Source organism: Staurois parvus, unplaced genomic scaffold (assembly GCF_062004578.1).
Source record: "Staurois parvus isolate SC_StPar_1 unplaced genomic scaffold, SC_StPar_1.0 ptg000030l, whole genome shotgun sequence".
Lineage (NCBI taxonomy): Eukaryota > Metazoa > Chordata > Amphibia > Anura > Ranidae > Staurois > Staurois parvus.
The window spans coordinates 9006110-9026608 of record NW_028317826.1 but is presented as its reverse complement, the minus strand read 5'-3'; the positions used below and the strand labels follow the sequence as shown (position 1 = coordinate 9026608).

At 42.8% G+C, this 20499-nt stretch overlaps 1 long non-coding RNA gene and 1 pseudogene across 1 annotated transcript in view; both read right to left on the bottom strand.

The window, feature by feature from the left end:
- Nucleotides 1-1164: 1164 nt before the first annotated feature.
- Nucleotides 1165-1280, bottom strand: LOC149470873 (U2 spliceosomal RNA; annotated as a pseudogene).
- A 5877-nt stretch (nucleotides 1281-7157) lies between these two features.
- The window catches only part of LOC149470872 (uncharacterized), a 31156-nt gene continuing 17814 nt past the window's right edge, over nucleotides 7158-20499 (bottom strand). Inside the window, exon 3 of the long non-coding RNA XR_016307828.1 lies at nucleotides 7158-7520. This is a non-coding gene — a long non-coding RNA (uncharacterized LOC149470872). The remainder of the gene's footprint in view (nucleotides 7521-20499) is intronic.

Genomic DNA, 20499 nt, shown 5'->3' with positions numbered 1-20499 from the left:
CGTGAAAACACACACATAAGCGAAAGAAAAAAGTGACAAACGTGGGAGGTGAAATAAATTAAATAAATAGAAAATAAAAAAGTGGTACCGTGCCAAATTGTGCACAGACCAGGCCCTGAGGCCTGTAGCAAAAATTGCCCTGGTCCTAGCCAAAAGGCCTGGTCCTTAGGGCGCTGTGCAAAAAGAGTGTAAAAACAGTGACCATGTGCCAACTTCACACTGTGGGGTCCCACACCCAGGTGTTACTAATGGCACCCCTGAGAGCGTCTTCCTCAGGGGACACTGAGTTTGCGGACTTTCTGCAAAAGGTTTTTTTTTTTTGTTTTTTTAAGTCCGGAAACGTGCAAACTACAACGAAAAAACCCGTAAGTGATCACAAAAAATGTGCAAGTGCGAACACCACACGAAAAAGTGCACTTAGGGGTGTGTTTGTCCTACCCCCGAAAGGGTTGGACCGTTCACCTTATCCCCCGGGGCACGAAGCTCCTGACGGGGACAAGGTTCCCATTTGGTCCTCCTGGCCAAAAGGCCTGGTGGACCACCGTTCCTTATATCCAGCCGAAGCCGGACATCCAGTACTAGGCAAGGGGGTTCTCCCGAAGAGAAAACCCCCTAGGGATCAGGGGAGGAAGGAACCAAAAGGCCACACATCCTCCCCCTAGACTTCAGGATAGGCCCGAGGACCCACACCCTCCATCCGTGAAAAACACACACATAAGCGAAAGAAAAAAGTGACAAACGTGGGAGGTGAAATAAATTAAATAAATAGAAAATAAAAAAGTGGTACCGTGCCAAATCGTGCACAGACCAGGCCCTGAGGCCCATAGCAAAAATTGCCCTGGACTTGGCCAAAAGGCCTGGTCCTTAGGGCGCTGTGCAAAAAGAAGTGAAAAACAGTGGCCATGTGTCATCTTCACACCGTGGGGTCCCACACCCAAGTGTTACTAGTGACACTCCTGAGAGCGTCTTCCCCAGGGGGCACTGAGTTTGCGGACTTTTTGCGTCCCCAGCCCCTGGCCAGACCAAGGTAGATCCGTCCGAATCAGGAGGTACTGGGTCTTTCCAGCTTTCCCAGAGGAATTACTCCCAAGGCCCCAGAACGAATCATGGCGCTCCCTGGTTTCTGTCCCTCCGGTCCAGCCTTCCGGACCCCCATCATACCAGTGAGGGTACTATACAACAGCCATCCCCGCAAAGCTAGAATGGCCGGGAGCACCCCCACTGGACACTGATAAGAACAGATACTACACTTGATCTTAGCCAAAAGGCCGAGAAGCATCCAATCAGGCAAGCCCCTTGCACTACATGGTTGTTAGTAGATCTAAAGGAGATCCATTACATCTCAACACATTTGTATCTGATTGTAGGAAGTATTCTCAGTTTACCATTTACACAAGAACATGGAATATTTATGGCTAATTTGACAATTCTGACACCATTCCTGTGATCAGTTCCATTACTTTTATGAAAGTGACTTTCCATAATGTGCCTTGAGGAGTCTCACTTCTCAGCCTGAATCTTGATCACAGTAAATAGTACATGTCAGAAGTCTAAAGTAATTCATAAAAACCCCAATGTTCTCCTGATGTATCCCATCAGGGGGGAAACACACACTCCTCCCCCTCCATGAATGATCTCCACTCCCTGTGTGCCTCCAACCTTCATTTATAACTCAACAACCCCAACCATGGTGAGGGAGGCCTGGAGCCTTGTTCATAAACAGTGCCTGTTATGCAGATTGCCATGTATCTCAATGTGTGCAACCATCACAACATCCCATTGTCAGGAGAGGAGATCCCATGAATTCAAAATACAAATAATTCACCAGCAGGAATTATTATAAAGGTGGAAATTGACTGATGGACATAAGAATTCTATGCTGAGCCCCCCAGAAAGGAGTTATTATCTCTAGATGAACATAGAAGGCCCATAAGTTAGTATGGAATTCAGGCTAGATCAGTCCCCACCCCACCTGAACAAGACAAACCATCCTCTCCCCTTCCACTCCCCCTTACTCCCCTCCCCCCCTTTTTTTTTCTTCTTTCCTCTCCCACTAGGTATACCTCTACTAAATGTGTACAATCATCACAACATCTCATTGTCAGGAAAGTAGATCCCAGGTATTCAAAATACAAATAATACACCTGCAGGAATCTTTATAAATGTGGAAATTGATGTTATATTTCATTATTTATTCATTCATTTTTTATTATTTTATGACAAATCTCATGAATTTAAAATGTGCTTTCCCCTTATAGATTGTGAGCATCATAGACTTCAATGTGTGAAGACAACTCGGTAGTATATATACCATACAGGAGAATAATAGTTCATCTCACCGCTAACCAATAGAAATGTCAGGAAATCGTTACTAAGCTATCAATGTCCAAATCATATAAAGGGATCTCTGAACTTTTCAGTACGAGGGCCAATATCTGCGGGCTAAAAAAATATATGAGTTACAAGAGAATGGATCCATTTTCCTTTGAGTTTTTTTTGTAATTGGCACAATATGATTCACAACAGAGAAAGAACTTCACTAAAGCAAAGCAAAGACATTTCAACTAAACCTGAGCCATTAATAAAGGTCAAACAAAAATACACCCATTCTGCACTATTCTCATCAAAGTCCCCTTTGTATCAGGGTCCCCATAAGAGTTTCTTTTAAACCAGAGTCCCAATCATTTTCCTGCAAAATGTCTTGATAAACTCTGGAATTCATTTTCTCATCAATGACAATGGTCTTTAGCTGACACTCTGGGATTCTTCTTTACCTCATGCAGCATTCTGCGCTGTGCTCTTGCAGTCATTTTTACAGGACGACCACGCCTAGGGAGAGTAGCAACAGTGCTAAACTTTCTCCATTTGTAGAGTCTGTCTTACCGTGGACACATGAACATCAAGGCTTTAGGAGATACTTTTGTAACCCTTTCCAGGCTTCACGCAAGTCAACAATTCTTGATCGTAGGTCTTCTGAGAGCTCTTTTCTGCGAGGCATGGTTCACATCAGACATTGCTTCTTGAAACCAGTAAACCCAAAACAGGTGTGTGTTTTTTAAGGGCAGGACAGCTGTCAGCAACACATCCAATATCATCACACTGATTGGAGTCAAGGTTGGCCCACTCCTGTCTCCAATTAGCTCTGGGAGAAGTCATTAAGCTAGGGCCTCACATACTTTTTCCTCCCTGCACTGTGAATGTTTACATATTATGTGCAATTAAACCATGCCAACATCTAATGTTTGTGTAGTATTATGTTCAGCAGACTGTGTTCTTCTATTTTTGTGACTTAGATGACGTTCAGAGCACATTTTATGCCCAATTCATGCAAAACTCCATGTAATCCCAAGGGGTTCACATACTTTTTCTTGCAAATGTACATCAGGGACCTCATCAGAATCCCATCTCACTTCAGGGTCCCTATCAGAGTCCCATCTTACATCAGGGTCCCCATCAGAGTTTTCCCTTACATCAGGGTTCCCATCAGAGCCCCTTCTTACATCACATTTCCCATCAGAGTCCCCCTTACATCAGGGTCTTCATCAGAGTCCCCTCTCACTTTAGGGTTCCCATCAGAGCCCCCTTACATCAAATGTCCCATCAAAGCCCCCTCTTACATCAAATTTCCCATCAGAGTCCCCCCTTACATCAGGGTCCCCATCAGAGCCCCATTATATCAAAGTCCCTATTAGAGCCCCCATCAGATTCCCTCTTAGTCCCCATCAGTGTCCCCTCTTACATCAAAGTCCCCTCTTACATTAGGGCCCCCATCATAGCCACTCTTACATCAGAGCGTCCATCAGAATGGCCCCTCACAGAGCAGTCCCCCCTTACATCAGGGACCCCATCAGAGCAGAGACTGTGCACATCAGCTGTGGGTCAGATAACATCTTGTAGCCAGCATCATGTGGCCCGCGGGCTGTGGTTTGGAGACCCCTGATATAAAGTAATACCGTGAAGTACATTTTATATCGCTGCAGAATACACTATGTATCCACTACATTAACTTCAATATATAATTAGTAACAATAATCCCAAGAAATAATGTATTATATATGTACAAATAAACTCAAAATTAAGCATAAAATTGCCAACCTATAAAAATTGTGTTTAATTTGCAGAAAATGTAGAAAACTGTTGTAATTCCTACACCGTTCACCTGATTTGGATGTAAAAACCCTCAAATTAAAGCTGCCAGTGTGCATTTAAAGCACATCTTGTTTGTTTCATTTCAAATCCATTGTGGTGGTGTATAGAGCCAAAAATGTTAGAATTGTGTCGATGTCCCAATATTTATTGACCTGACTGTATGTAACATATCTGTAAAGAATTACCTTCCCAGAAGTGTGTGTATTCATGTACAACTCGTGATTGTCAAGGGAAGTCTGGAGCTTCAGCTAGTCACCAAACTAAAGAGATCAGATTTCTCCAGATATCACAGATTATATGAGGTGACTCTATAACCCGGCCTTGTATATTTGATAGCTCTGGAGACTCTTCTCTGTCATCTCACTAATGAGATTGCTTAATGCAATATCCTTCTTCTGGCAGTCTCAACAATGACTTATCTTTTTCTGGGGTGAAGGTAAAAAATTGTATCTCTAGATATGAAACCACCAATGACTGGTGTGTCTCACACTTTGAATGGGAGTGGTAAGCTTGCAAGCTATATACTTGGAGACCTGGTTACCAGTCCATGCACTTGAACAAGATTTCCGTACGATGATGTACTTTTAATGTATTTTAGGCTTGTTATTTACCCGTGTAAGTCTTCATTGTGTCTCTCAAAAGCCCCAAGACTGTTCCTGGGCACCGCCATCTTGTGATGTCAGCAGCTCCAGCAGACCCAGAGCTGTCACTCTAGTGACACTCTATAGCAGCCTTTCTCAACATTTCCAACACAGGGGAACCATTGAAAAAAAAACTTTCCAGTATCAGGGAACCCCTGGTAAAAATGAATGTATGTACAATTCATGATACATTAGTGTGATGGTCAGTGAGAAGAATGCTTCTCAAGCCAGCCATACATGGAAAGAAATTTAGCCGGTTCAGCAGAGACCAGCCGAATTTCAATCCATGTATTCACTAGCTGGTTGTACTCAAGTCGATCTATCGATCGAATTGTGTACAACCAACCTGTTGAGATTTTCCTGAATGATCAGTGCCACTATAGCCAGCAACACTGATCATTGTTTTCTGTTGGCAGTGAAGGCTCCCCACTATCAGAATACAATAGGACGGTGGGAGGATTCCCCCACCCACATTGAATGGGGGAATTAACTCTTTTTTTTTTCCAATTATACATGGCCCTTACACATTGGGAAGAATTACTTCTTTACAGATAGCTAAAAAGATCATTGGTGTCAGTGGGAACTTACAGTTGTGCTCAAAAGTTTACATCCCCTGGCAGAAATTGTGAAATTTTGGCATTGATATTGAAAATAAGACTGATCATGCCAAAAAATGCTCTTTTATTGAAGGATGATGATCATATGAAGCCATTTATTATCAAATAGTTGTTTGGCTCCTTTTTAAATCATAATAACAGAAATCACCCAAATGGCCAGCATCAAACGTTTCCATCCCCTGGAATGTTTGGCCTTGGTACACACACAGTGACACACACACACAGTGACACACACACACACACACACACACACACACACACACACACAGTGACACACACACAGTGACACACACACAGTGACACACACACGGGTTAAAATGCCAGTTAGAGGTTAATGTCCCACATATGTGGCTTTTTAAATTGCAATTAGTGTCAATGTATAAATAGTCAATGAGTTTGTTAGCTCTTACGTGGAAGTACTGACTAGGCTAGATACTAAGCCATGGGGATCAGAAAAGAGCTGTCAAAAGTCCTGCGTAACAAGGTAATGGAACTTTATAAAGATGGAAAAGGACATATAAGGATGTCCAAAGCCTTGAATATGCCAATCAGTTCTGTTAAATCACCTATTAAGAAGTGGAAAGTTCAGGGATCTCGATACCAAGCTATGGTCAGGTAGACCAAGAAAGATTGCAGCCATAACTGACAGAAGAATTGTCTGGGATTCAAAGAAAAACCCACAGACAACCTCAAAAGAAAACCAGGCTGCTCTGGAAAAAGATGGTGTGGTTGTTTTTCAGGAGTACAATACGGTGATACTTGAACAAAAGGAGCTGTTTGGTCGAGGTGCCAGAAATAAGCTTTTACTGCACCAATGCCACACAAAAGCCCGGTTACAATATGGCCGACAACACTTTGACATGCCTAACCGGGCCTTTTTGTGTTATTGATGCAGTAAAGGCTTCTTTCTGGCACCTCGACCATGCAGGTTATTTTTGTTCAAGTGTCATCATATTGTGCTCCCTCAAAACAACCACACTGTCTTTTTCCAGAACAGCCTGTATTTTTCTTGTGGTTACCTATAGGTTTCCCTTTGTATCCTGAACAATTCTTCTAGAAGTTGTGGCTGCAAGCTTCTTGGTCTACCTGACCTTGGCTTGGTGTCAAGAGATCCCCGAACTTTCCACTTCTTAAAAGGTGATTTAACAGTACTGATTGGCATATTGTATTAGGTACACATTGCTAGTGCCAAGAAAATATCCCCCACACCATTACACCACCAGCCTGAACCATTGATACAAGGCAGGATGGATCCATGCTTTCATGTTGTTTACACCAAATTCTAACCCTACCATCTGAATGTAGCAGCAACCTTCCCATTCTCCTCTGATCTCTGACATCAACAAGGCATTTTCGTCCACACAACTTCCACTCACTGGATATTTTCTCTTTTTTGGACCATTCTCTATAAACCCTAGAGATGTTTGTGAGTGAAAATCCCAGTAAGATCAGCAGTTTTTGAAATACTCAGACCAGCCCGTTTGGCACCAACAACCATGCCTCATTCAAAGCTACTGAAATCCTCTTTCTTCCCCATTCTGATACTCAGTTTAAACTTCAGTAAGTTGTCTTCACCATGTCTAGATGCCTAAATGCATTGAGTCGCTGCCATGTGATTGGCTGATCAGAATTTTGTGTTACCAAGCAATTGAACAGGTGTACATAATAAAGTGGTCGGTCAGTGTATACAGTATATGGACAGATAAGAACACAACAGAACAGCCAAAAGAAAATCATACTGTACTATACATATTTTATCAGATTTATTTATATAAAATAACACACCACAAATGTACACGTTAGCTACAACTAGACAGAACATCAAGTTTATTTCTCCACTTTAATTCTAGGTTCACAAATGCAGAAAATCATGTTGCAATTTAAAAAAACTATGATGAGATCTAACCTCAAAGGCATGTCATCTTTTATGTCTGAAGATTAGTTACATCATTTCTATATGAGCAATGACAATGATTTCTTTTATCTGTACATTTACCAACTGCTGCATAGTTGACATCACATGACCACCTGAGGACTGTCACCTGCCCACAGCGGAGCTATCTTCCATTGTGTGGTAGCACGGATTACTAATTTGGCAGTGAAATTTACTGACCTGTAAAAAAAAAGAAAGCCTTTATGGATTTCTGAACATTTATATATAAAAATAAAATGAAATTCACATGAACCGCAATGCCTTCCCATCAATAAAAGTAGTAGATTCGGTCGGAGTAAAAACTGTATTGAGAAATGTATTATCTGCCACTTAATGAACATTGAGGTAAATGTGGTTCACCAAAGAATGCAATAAAGTACAATTTTCAAACAATGGTGGAGTCATAACACAGTCGCTCCGCTAAATCACTGCTGGCACCGGAGTTTCAAGAGACACAGCTGGCCTTGACACAGAGTATCCATATCATTCCAAAGAGAAGACAGTTATGTTCTTAGAGCAGATTTTGTCCAGCCAAAGTGACTTGGCAGACTGGTGCTGGATTTCACTTTCTCAGCCTATACTGAGGATATTCTGCGTGATAAGATGCAGTCATGGCGCCTGTGACATACAGAAAATACCTTTTATCTATATTGACTTCACATAAGGTAAACCTGCCATAGCAAGAATGTAGACAGGTGACAGGGCCTCTTTATGTGGATGTGCCTGACAGGTTTGGAGAGTTTCATTATTCTACAGAAGGGGCTCATGGGATGAGCCTTTGGATGTCAAACCAAATGGGAAACAAGGAATACTTCTGTTATGTAGAAGGGGAGCTGTCCACTCTTCAACCAGTCCCAGGGTAGGGACCTGCCAGAACAGTATTCTATAGAACCCCACAGAAACCATACTACCCTTCCTGCATGTGGCGGCATCTGTAGGGTGACCCGTCCTGGCTTTACCGGTACCTGTTGACAGTCACCTGTACACCTGCTTCAGGCCTTATACCACCAGTTACCAAAGAGATACAGGGAGGGTTAGTGTTAGGGTTACAGGGAGGGTTAGTGGAAGGGTGTGTTGGGGTTACAGGAGGGCTAATGTTAGGGTGTGTTGGGGTTACAGGAGGGTTAGTGTAAGGGTGTGTTGGGGTTACAGGAGGGTTAGTGTAAGGGTGTGTTGGGGTTACAGGAGGGCTAATGTTAGGGTGTGTTGGGGTTACAGGAGGGTTAGTGGAAGGGTGTGTTGGGGTTACAGAGAGGGTTAGTGTTAGGGTTACAGGGAGGGTTAGTGGAAGGGTGTGTTGGGGTTACAGGAGGGCTAATGTTAGGGTGTGTTGGGGTTACAGGAGGGTTAGTGGAAGGGTGTGTTGGGGTTACAGAGAGGGTTAGTGTTAGGGTTATAGGGAGGGTTAGTGTTAAGGTGTGTTGGGGTTACAGGGGGGTTAGTGTTGATCTTAGTGTTACAGGGAGGGTTAGTGTTAGGGTTACAGGGGGGGGGGTTAGTGTTAGGGTGTGCTTGGGTTACAGGAGGGTTAGTGTTAGGGTGTGGTGGGGTTACAGGGCGGTGTTAGGGTGTGTTGTGGTTACAGAGGGGTTAGGGTGAGGGTGTGTTGGGGTTACAGGGGGGGTTAGTGTTAGGGTGTGTTGGGGTTACAGGGGGGTTAGTATTGATCTTAGTATTACGGGGAGGGTTAGTGTTAGGGTTATAGGGAGGATTAGTGTTAGGGTTATAGGGAGGGTTAGTGTAAGGATGTGTTGGGGTTACAGGAGGGGTAGTGTTGGGGTTACAGGGGGATTAGTGTTGATCTTAGTGTTACAGGGAGGGTTAGTGTTAGGGTGTGCTGGGGTTACAGGAGGGTATTGGGGTGTGTTGTGGTTACAGGGGGGTTAGTGTTAGGGTCTGTTGGGGTTACAAGGGGGTTAGTGTTAGGGTCTGTTGGGGTTACAGGGGGGTTAGTGTTAGGGTGTGTTGGGGTTACAGGAGGGTTAGTGAGTCACATGCCTGATGAAGGGGTCCTGCGAGACTCCGAAACGTTGCCTTGCTGTAACTATGTGATGGTTTATTAAAACCTTTGGACTCACATTGGTGATCCTCGGTGTGCTGGTGACATTTTTTCCTTGTTCACACAGACCGTCTCCAAGTCCAAAATCACAGAGATTTACTCTCATCACAGTATTGTTTGGTTGCTCCCCAGTCTGTCCTGCACAGCAAACTGGTTCCAGGTTGGAGCATTCTCCCTAAGCAGCCTGGGAGTTTTATAGAGCCCAGAGCTCCTAACCTGCTACAGCTGAGCTCATTAAATCATCAGTGAGCTAAACAGGCTCACTACACAGCACAAAGGAGAGACAGTCAGTGTAGAGCATGAATCTGGGACAAATATACCTCCCATCCTGGACACATCCCCTAGTTCTTCCTGGCTTTCTGTCACAGGTATATGTTGTCTTTTTTTCTTCAATTATTAAAGTGTATGTTATTCCAAAAAAAATTGTTAAAAACTGTCCATTTTGGTTTTGGTTTTTGGCCAAGTGCATCCTGAATTTTCGTTTTCGTCACGAGAATTTTCATTTTGGTGCACCACTACATAAATCCCTTTGAAAGTCTGAACTAGCAATTTATTTTCAGACCTTTATTAATCTGCCGTATTGCTGTTTACGACAAAGGGAAGTTGCAGGCAGAGTGGAGTGAGTTATGAAGCTTAATAACCTTCTCGGAGCTTTTTGTTTCCCTCATTAACGTATAAGAATAGTTGGAAAACTTCCTGAGTGGAATACTGAGTGGAGAGGCATTACAAAAATGAAAACTTATTTCCTTGAATTCTGATTAGTGGGAAGATACAGCAAGCTCTTCATCTAACAACTATAACACTGCAAACAATGCTGGTTTTTACATTTATATTTTTTACATTTATATTCCTTATTTAAAAGGGTTAGTCCTTCCAAAATTGATATATTTTTTATTCTTTTACATAAAACCAGAAACCACCAAACTCTGCGCTTTTGGTTTCACCTCCGATATCAATTTATCTGATGAGTACCCTCCAATTACCTTTTGGGGCGATAGTGCAGAAAATCTAACCAAATCCAATGCAATGATCCCCTGAAGACATCATAACAGACAAAGCGTGCTGGGTGGAGCCTCGCTAACTACGGCTGTTTATGTCACCTCTGGTGATGCAGGTTCCAGTGTCATGGAATGCACGGAGCCAATGGAACCCTAAGCTGAATTCTTATTATTTGCATGCTGGTGCGTTGGACTGTTTTTTAAATCTAATAAAAGCGGTATTACACTATTGGGAGTCCTCTTTTTATGATGGAGCTGCCGGGAGCTGGTGGAGAGTCGGGGGAGAGCTAGAAGGAGAAAGCTGTGGAGGCATGACACAAGCGCAAAAGACCTTCTTATGTATGTATGGGGTTCCATGAGATCTGGTGAGTGGCGCCCACTAAGGGGTGCTGGAAGGTGATACACGAGCACTAGAGTGACTGGGGAACAAGTCCCTGGTTCAAGAGGACTTTATTGCAGTCACCATTATATGCATTTCAAGAGCACTTTATTTTAAGAACACTGTATTGCAGTTATGGTTATATGCATTATTTAATGAACTACAACATCTCTGAAAGATACACAAGAGAAGAATTAGACCGACATTTTAGTATTGCACTTTATGAGTAATCTACCTCATTACTGTACTTTAGGATAATGCACTTTGTTTTTTTGCATGTTTGTGAAGAATTATATATGTGGAGTATTTTTTGGAGTACATTTATTGTATAAGGTTTGGGGTATTTAATCTAAATGTGCTGCACCATTTTTGGTTATGATATATTTTTTAGATGTTGGGAAGTTATACCTTTCAACAATTTTCTTGTATCTCTTTGGAGACTCTTTAGGTGAGATATCTGCCTTGTGTTCCCAGGTCTGCACAACTGCTGTAGCCATTAAAAGGCTTCCCACCCAGACCAGGATGAGTTAGAACCTGCCAACATGATTAGGAACATTCAAAACTCCAAAATGTGAAGGAACAGAGCCAGGAACTACAAAAGAGACATCCCATGGCTGGAGTCATCAAGAGATATAGGAAGTCAGTGGGCCAGTCCAACCAAAACTGGTATTTATGTTTTTGGTAAATGTTGGGGAGTTATATCCTCCAACATGTTCCTTCTATTTATTTGGATATTCTATTGGTGGACCTTCTGTCTTGTTTTCTCAGGTCTGCATAACTGCTGTAGTGGCTATAAAGCTTCCCACTCAAAACAGGATGAGCTTCATCCTGGTCAGGAACACTCTAAACTCCGAAATGTGAAGGGACAGAATTTGGAAATACACAAGACACCCCATGGGGCAGCACACTGCCTAAATAGTTAGCACTCCCGCCTGGCTGTACTAGGGTTGTTGGTTCAAATCCCAACCATGGCACCACTTGCCTGGAGTTTGCATGTTCTCCCTTGCCTGCGTAGGCTTCCTCCGGGTACTCCGGTTTCTTCCCACACTCCAAAGACATGCTGGTAGGTTAGTTGGAATATGTCTAAATTAGCCCTAGTATGTATGAGTGTGAGTTAGGGACCTTAGATTGTACAACCCTTGAAAGTTAGGGATTGATGTGAATGTACAATATATATGTAAAGCGCTGCGTAAATTGACGGCGCTATATAAGTACCTGAAATAAATAAATGTCTTGAGTCATCAAGAGATATGGGAAGCCAATGGTTGAACCCCAGCCTGGAAGATTTCATCCATAATTGAAATATTATTTTTTCCCAAGCTCAGACCAGTTTTGAAAGGGCATACTGTATGCTGGCGACAAGGAGGCGACAATGTGGGAGATTGGGTAACTTACATTGTATGTGAGTGTATAAGTGTATGTAGCTTTTGGAATACAGTGTTTTCTCTTGGATCCAAAGTAGCTGCTATTCTTTCTACCCCATCCTCACACTTCGCTCTACTCACTTTGTCTATGGACACTTGCCCGGTTCAATCTAGAACTGTAGTTTCCCATATTCTGATGTTGGCTTGTCTAACTATGACTTATAACTAGAAATCAATGAACTCCTAATATATTAACTCCTAATAGATCGATAGAGTTCATTTCCATTTTACCTATGAGATGTTCCTTGTGTTTAGTAACCAAGGCCTTAAGGCTTTTAATGCTAAGTGGTCAATTTGGGACCATATGTTTAATGTTATAGGAAAGTAGAGAAAATTGTGGACTCGCTAAAGCTCCTTTATCGGATGTTTCATGACCAATGGTGCTTGTTGAAAGGGTTTTCCTTATTCTTTTCTTTAGGTTGTTTGTGTAAACTGCGCAATTTACTTTTGATATGCTATACTGTACAACTGAGATAGCTGTACATACCTTAGATAACCTAGTTTACCACAGATATGAGTATTGTCTACAATTTTTGTATCATTCCTTTGGTTTTGAAGATTTTGATGGATAATGCTGTCTGTACCTATGATTTAATAATAAAAACTACTTAAAAGTGTGTGTTGTGTTGGTGGTGCCGAGTGAAGGTTCTTCACCATTCAGACATTGATCATATCATCAATCAGACCCCAGTCAGTGACCCATACTGTATAACCAGTTGCTTCCTGCACAGACCTGCGAACACAGCGTTTGGCAGAGGCAAGTCTTCCAGAACCAACTTTCTTGCAGATCCGAGACCTCCTAGGACCGTATGCCTACAGCCTCAATGGCAGCTGATGCTGGCACACTCACCTTTTACCGTCTCCTGCTTGTAACTATTGGTACTTAACAATATAGTAAAAAATGAAATTTATACAACTGGGACCTAGATTAATCTAAATTCTTAAACCATTGACAACCGCTTGTGGTCCAAAAACACCAGGCTGGCACATCCATCAGGTTTCCGTTATTTTGTCCACCCCGTCTATATGTACACATATTACAGCTGACAATCTCTTATCTGTTGATAATAATAGTGTTCCTGAACACTCAGGCACCATATTTCTTTCTATCTCACTTAAATACTCAGATATCTAATTCTGCCTATACAGAGCCTTGAAAACATACAGATAAACCAAAATTATAGGGAAATGCGTGCCTGGCTCCCTCAGGCTTTTACCTCATTTTCCTATTAGGAAATGTGATCTTGTTAATGCAGCTTCCTATCAGCATTTTCGTGGCACGGGGAAGATGAGTGAGACATCGGCCTCAAGAGCTGGAGAAACATACAATGGATAGGAAGACTCTGCTTCTCCAGCATTATCGCTTCAATTTATCAACCAGAACAGCTCTATTTTCATAAAACTGTATGCAACGGGGAGACCAGAAATCCCAACAAACAAAAGATTGGGTATATAATACTGTGTCTAACTCAGCCTTTCCTAAACCAGGGTTTCGGGGGAATCCAGAGGTTCCTTTAGAGCAGTAGTCTCCAAACTGTGGCCCGGAGTGAATGTAGCCCTTTGCTTGCTTTCATCCCGCCCTTGGGGCACTACTCCATCCAGTAACTCAACAATGGGACATCATTTCTGCCACTGACACCAACAATAGGGCGCAATTCCTCTCACTGGCACAAATGATAGTCTACAATTCCACCCAATCACACCAATGATGGGGCACTATTCTTCCTAATGACATGAACGACGGGGCGCTATTCCTTCCACTGACACCTACAGTGGGGCACAAATCCTCCTAAACACACAAAGGATGGGGCACAATTTCTCCCACTGACACCAACAGTGGGGCACTATTCCTTCCACTGACACCTACAGTGAGGCACAATTTCTCTCACTGACACCAATGTTAGATACAATTCCTTCCAATGACACCAACCATGAGGCACTATTTCTCCAATTAACATCAATGATGGGGCACTGTTCCTCCCAATGAGACCAACGGCAGGCCACTAGTCCTCCCACTGACACCAATGATGGGGCAAAATTCCTCCTACTGACACCAACATTAGGGCACAATTCCTCCCACTGACACAAATGTTGGGGCACAAGCCGTTCCACTGACACCAATTATGTGGCACTGTTCCTCCCGCTGACACTACTGATGAGACACTATTCCTCCCACTGACACCAAAGATGGGGCATTATTCCTCCCACTGACACCAAAGATGGGTCACTGTTCCTCCCACTGACACCAATGATGGGGTACTATTCCTCCCACCAACACCAATGATGTGGCTTTATTGCTCCCAATGACACCAATGATAGGGCACTATTCCTCCCCTAGTTCCAAAGATTTAGCATTATTTACTCCCAGTGAAGCCAGGACATTTTCTTCTTTGACTTCCTACAGTCTGCCCCCCTTAAGTCTGAAGGACAGTAAACTGGCCCTTTGTTTAGAGAGTTTGGAGACCCCTGCTTTAGAGGTTACTAGGGGGTTCCTTGAGAAGAGAGTAGTGGCAGATTGCGTACACTGACCACCAACGTAAGAAGTGACTTTTACACCGACCACCACCGACAATTACTATTTTTGCTTTAATTTCCTAATTAACCCCTTTCTGACCATGTAATGCGGAGCAAAGAAAGGGGCTCAGCATCCATAGAGGTCTGAGGAGAGCATGCTAACTGCACTTCAAGCACCCTGACCAAGCTGTCAGTGACAGCTCTTGATCAAGGCTGCTAACTAATAGCCATCGGTCTCCCAATCATGTGATCACTGTGGGAGCCAATCACAACATGCCGCCTCCTGGGCATTGAAGCCCAGTTAAAGGGTCACCAGCACAGCTTCTGTATCAGATGACTGCTGTGATTGGCTCCCACACTGGTCACGAGATCAGAAGCCTGTCCTGCTGGCTCCCAGTCAGCAGCTTTGAGTCAGTATGATCAAAGAATGCTGTCAACCTCAGACCGGCGTGGATGCATATGTAAGAGGTATAGAAAATAGGCAGCCCCATAAAATTAAAATCCAAAGCCTAATACCTAATATAACAGTAATCTATCTTTGTCAATAGAAGATACTAGTGATTGCATTTTTATTGTACCATCACAAGAGGGCAGAACTACTTCCTGTGATAATAGGAAGACACAGAAGTAGGAACTAAAAAGCTAACACTTTGTTTCCTACAAGACAGTGATTACAGTGAACATATCCAGTCACATGTAATTAAGGGTTTTCTGTGTTTGTTACAGGTAAGCAGGAGGCTGTTTAACATGATAAATAGGACAAAATGACTTAACATGTACCCTGGTGATCAGTGAATGCCGCTGTTACTATTATGCAATCAGATTACTTGTAGCATAAATGTGAATATATATTGCAGCTATGTGATTTGGCGCTAAGATACAGGGAATGTGATTTCTCTATTGTAATACGCTATTGTTATGCAGAATAGGTCACTAGCATATCTGCAGAGGTCTAGATATTCAATATTGCGATTAAAGGTGTTTATTAATGTATATGAAAATACTTATTAATGTATATGGAAATATTTAGTAATGTATATGGAAATATTTAGTAATGTATAGAGGACAGTGATTACAGTGAACATATCCAGTCACATGTAATTAAGGGTTTTCTGTGTTTGTTACAGCCATTCCTAATAAAACACTTCTGGTTTCACCCGACCCATCCTTCGCACAGTTGAATTATTTACCGTATGTGCAACAAAATTGGCGCCCAACGTGGGGCCGGGTGAAAGGCACGCCAAAAGGTCACGGAAGTGAAAAGGAGTGACTACGCTGTCCGTGGTGAAGTTACAGAAAAACATTAGGAGTATGGATATCGAAAAGTTGCAAGACGAAATCAGTGGACACCTGATTCACATGACAGTCGATGATCTCATGGAGACTTGCCAGTTTATAAAGGCCTCCGAAGCAAGTATGGCAAAAGGAAAAACCCGGCGCCATTACATGCGGATAGTGAATGAGGTGTTAGATGAACTGGTAGAGACTGAAAGTGAAGAAGTGGTGACACAATTTCTGCAGGCAACCAAGAAATTCATTGGTGAGTTAGAGAAGAGAGATAACATGGAAGCACCAAGCGATAGTGGCAAAGACCTTTAGGCAGAACAACAGTTAAAGGATTTAAAACAGCAATACTACAGTATACAGGAAAAACTTCAAGAAACGGCCAAGATGATAGAGGGACAGATGAAAGAACTTAGCACTAAAGACAAAGACTCAAAAGGAAGTTCTGCAAATCAAGACCCTAATCTATTTGCTCAGAGACTTTCCCATACTAACTTGCCAGAAGTTACAATCAGAAAGGACTTTAAAATTGCTGGTCAGATAGGTGAAAAGGAACAGAAAGATAAGCTGTCCTATACTAACCTCATGTACCAGATTGACATGGGACTGCAAAAGGGGTATCCCGAGTCAGAGCTTGTGGAAGCTGTGGTGAAAGCCATTAGTCCTGGGTCAAGTCTCAGAGGCATGCTAGAGCTGAAGAGTGGACTGACCCTAGTGCCACTCAAGAGAATCCTAAAAAGCCATTATAAAGAGGAAAATGCTTCCGAACTATACCAACAATTGATCAATATATCACAGAATAGTAAAGAGACTCCCCAGAACTTGCTATTTAGGGCCATTGCATTGAAGGACCGTTTGCTGTTCGTTTCACAAGGGGAAGGTTCAGATGAACACTTTGGCACTGAATTTATACAAAAGAAATTCTTAAGGTCAGTGGGCACTGGACTGAGAAGTGACCATATCAAGTTTCAACTAAAACAACACTTGGACGATCCTACAGTCTCAGATGAGTTGCTCATAGAGAAGATGAATGAGGCTACAAACATGGAGATGGAAAGGGAGCAGAAACAAAAGAAATCTGAGCACAGTAACCTGACGAAGGGAAGAGAGTGCCAGGCCAACATCCTCCATTGTTCTCAGGTACCAGGCACCATCCCTTTGCTTCCATCACAAACAAGTAGTCTGGCAATCCAACAGCCTTCAAAGAGTAACTCTGACCTTGAAAAGATTGTAATACAGTTGCAACAAGAAATATTCGATATGAAAACACTTCTCCAAGATTCGAGAACTCGACAAGAACATGGCTTTGGAGGACCTAGAACAACTGTTGGACGAGGGACAGGGACTTGTCAATCTTGTGAAAAGACTGATCAGAGAACTGCATGTGACCATTGCTTTAACTGTGGTCGAGCTGGACATAGGGCGAGACAATGTAGAGCGGCCAAACAAAATCAGTTAAACGGGAGAAGGTTGCTGTTAAGGGACCGACAGTAACCTGTGCCAGAACCAAACCTGCGTCCCAAAGTGCAAATCATGTCAGTAGTAAAGAAACCAGTCCCCAACCTACCATCAGAGCTCTGGCTGGAAAGTTAAACGCAGGCTACTGGAGGAAAACGTCAACCTGCCCTGCTCAAAGTCTATCCCCGACAGCTGAAAAATTGCCAACCAATGTGAATGGCATCACTTTGAAAAAGCACAACAAGCTACTGGGTCTTATTGGAAAGAGATGCCTTGTGAACTGTGAAATGGACAACACTCCTGTCCAGGCCTTATGGGATACTGGCTCTCAGGTTAGCATTATCAATGAGGGCTGGAGACAGCGAGTACTGCCACACACTGTGCTCCGATCGTTTGAAGAACTGCTGGGACCAGGGGTACTCCAAGGGAAAGCAGCAAATGAGACAGAGATTCCGTTCTCAGGTTGGATTGAGGTAACCTTTCAGCTTACATCGAGCAGTAATACTACCAAACAGTTATTAGTACCACTAGTAGTCTCTGAGGATGAGAAAGTGGCTGAGAAGCCAATTATCGGCTATAATATAATTGAAGAAACATTCAAAGAGACAGTTGCTGATGGGAAGAAAGTTATCCCAGGTTTTGTGGACATATTAAGAACAGCTTTGGAACTGCCAACCCCCAAAGCAGAAGTCCTTGTAAGCTTACTACAAGCCAACTGTAGGGAAACCAGTGGTTCTATCGTAAAGACTGGTACTGAGAACCAAAGAATCCCTGCAAATACTGTAACATACATCCGGTGTAGTGCTCACACCAAACCGTCCTTGCAGGCTCAGACAGTTTTGTTTACACCGAGTGAGGCTTATCACCTGCCGGATGGACTGCATATTGGTGAGACACTAGTCTCATTTCAAAGAGGACAATTCTCCAAACTGACCATTCCAGTTTGGAATACAACTAAACGGGACATTGTGTTACCAGGTCAAACAAAGATTGGAGGTGTAGAGCCCATAAAAACAACATATCCGGCTCAAGTACAATTGAAACAATCAGCAAATGTGTTTACTAATTCGGTGACCTCTGAACCACAGACACTCAAGGTAGGACCAAAAGGGAAAATTGGAAATCCAAATGAGACTTATCCGCGGGTGGGGGATGATAATCATGAGTGCTGGGACCCGCCAGTGCCTTTGAAACACCTCCCTCCTGAAGATCAACAAATCGTCAAAGAAATGCTAAGGGAAGAATGCAATGCTTTTGCCAAAGATGACTCTGATGTAGGATGTATTCCTTCTTTACAGTTACAGATTCGTCTCAAAGACAGTACACCAGTCACGAGAACTTACATGTCTGTGCCGAAACCACTGCACCAAGAAGTTAAGGAATATCTGCAGGATCTGATAAATCGAGGATGGATTGCAGAATCAAAATCATCATATTCCTCACCCATTGTGTGCGTAAGAAAGAAAGATGGCAGTTTAAGACTGTGTTGCGATTATAGAGAGTTGAACCAGAAGTCCATTCCTGACCGTCATCCAATTCCTAGAATCCAAGACATGCTGGACAGTCTAGGAGGAAGTTCATGGTTTTCTGTGCTAGACCAGGGGAAAGCATACCATCAAGGATTTATGGAAGAAGCCAGTCGACCATTGACAGCATTCATTACACCTTGGGGTTTGTATGAATGGATCCGAATACCCTTTGGTCTGAGCTCTGCACCAGCCGAATTCCAACGCAGTATGGAGACATGTTTAATAGGACTGAGAGATGAGATTTGCCTGCCATACTTAGATGACAACCTTGTTCATAGTAAATCATTCCAGGAGCATGTGGAGCATGTCCGGTCAGTACTCCAACGTTACCAACAACACAGAATCAAGTTAACAGCCAGGAAGTGTGAACTTTTTCAAAATAAAGTCAGATTCCTGGGCAAGATTGTGTCAAAAGAAGGCCACTCTATGGACCCGGCTGACACGGCACCTGTTCTTGCCTTAAGAAACAACCAACCAAAGACTGTCGGAGAACTCAGGAAACTATTAGGATTTATTTCCTACTATCGCCCTTATGTTCAAAACTTCTCCAGAATTGCCAAACCTCTCTATGAACTATTGTCAGCAGGTTTGACACCTACCACAACCTCAACACCAGATAACCAGACAAAGAAGAGGAGGAAACCAATCCCAAAGTCAAAAGGTCAACTTCCATCCTATCAGTCTATAGCCTGGACTGACCATCATCAGATAGTACTGAACCAGCTCATTGAAGTGTTAACTCATCCTCCAGTTATGGGTTACCCCGATTATTCCAAACCCTTTGTTCTTCACTGTGATGCCTCACAAGAAGGACTAGGAGCCGTATTATACCAAGAGCAAGAGGAGAAACTAAAGGTGATTGCTTATGGGTCTAGAACTCTCACACCTGCTGAGAAAAACTACCACATGCATTCAGGGAAGCTCGAGTTCTAGCAATGAAGTGGGCAATATGTGATAGATTCCGAGATTACCTATATTACTGTCCATCATTTGTTGTATATACTGACAACAATCCACTAACCTATGTCCTCACTACAGCAAAATCGATGGGTTGCAGAACTAGCTGACTTCAACTTCACTATTAAATATCGTCCTGGGAGAAGGAATGCTGATGCAGATGTACTTTCTCGTATGCCATTGAGTCCTGAACAATACATGCAACAATGTTCACAAGCAGTAGACCCCAAAGTCATCACTTGCATAACCCAAGCAATTCAAGCACATCAAAAAGAAAGGATACCTTGGCTATGTCCAATGACGATTGCCAATACAACTGATGCAGCACCAAAGAAGGTAACTCAAATACCAAAAGAGACAATAAGAACCGCACAGAAGGAAGACTCTGTGATTGGAAAAGTATGGGAGTATAAAAGCCAAAACAAGTTTCCATCCAAACAGGAACGACAAGGTGAACCTGTTGATCTTTTCATACTTATGAAACAGTGGACCAAACTCTACCTCGACGACAATAACATTTTGAGACGGAAAACATCATCTGGTTCTCAACTAGTGTT